Below are 999 nucleotides of genomic sequence, written 5' to 3' on the forward strand. Positions count from 1 at the left end.
AGGATCCTGTCCCAGTCTGAAGGATCCTGTCTCAGTCTGAAGGACCCTGTCCCAATCTGAAGGATCCTGTCCCAGTCTGAAGGATCCTATCTCAGTCAGAAGGATCCTATCCCAGCCTGAAGGATCCTGTCCCAGTCTGAAGGATCCTGTCCCAGTCTGTAGGATCCTGTCTCAGTCTGAAGGATCCTGTCCCAGTCTGTAGGATCCTGTCTCAGTCTGAAGGATCCTGTCCCAGTCTGTAAGATCCTGTCTCAGCCTGAAGGATCCTGTCTCAGTCTGTAGGATCCTGTCCCAGTCTGTAGGATCCTGTCTCAGTCTGAAGGATCCTGTCCCAGTCTGAAGGATCCTGTCCCAGTCTGAAGGATCCTGTCTCAGTCTGAAGGATCCTGTCTCAGTCTGAAGGATCCTGTCTCAGTCTGAAGGATCCTGTCCCAGTCTGAAGGATCCTGTCCCAATCTGAAGTATCCTGTCCCAGTCTGTAGGATCCTGTCTCAGTCTGAATGATCCTGTCCCAGTCTGAAGGATCCTGTATCAGCCTGAAGGATCCTATCCCAGTCTGAGGGATCCTGTCCCAGTCTGAAGGATCCTGTCTCAGTCTGAAGGATCCTATCCCAGTCTGAAGGATCCTATCCCAGCCTGAAGGATCCTGTCTCAGTCTGAAGGATCCTGTCTCAGTCTGAAGGATCCTGTCTCAGTCTGAAGGATCCTGTCCCAGATTGTAGGATCCTGTCTTAGTCTGAAGGATCCTGTCTCAGTCTGAAGGATCCTATTCCAGTCTGAAGGATCCTGTCCCAGTCTGAAGGATCCTATCCCAGCCTGAAGGATCCTTTCCCAGCCTGAAGGATCCTTTCCCAGCCTGAAGGCGCCTGTCCCAGTCTGAAGGATCCTGTCTCAGTCTGAAGGATCCTGTCTCAGTCTGAAGGATCCTATCTCAGTCAGAAGGATCCTATCCCAGCCTGAAGGATCCTGTCTCAGTCTGAAGGATCCTGTCTCAGTCTG

Source organism: Austrofundulus limnaeus, unplaced genomic scaffold (assembly GCF_001266775.1).
Source record: "Austrofundulus limnaeus strain Quisiro unplaced genomic scaffold, Austrofundulus_limnaeus-1.0 Scaffold2426, whole genome shotgun sequence".
NCBI lineage: Eukaryota > Metazoa > Chordata > Actinopteri > Cyprinodontiformes > Rivulidae > Austrofundulus > Austrofundulus limnaeus.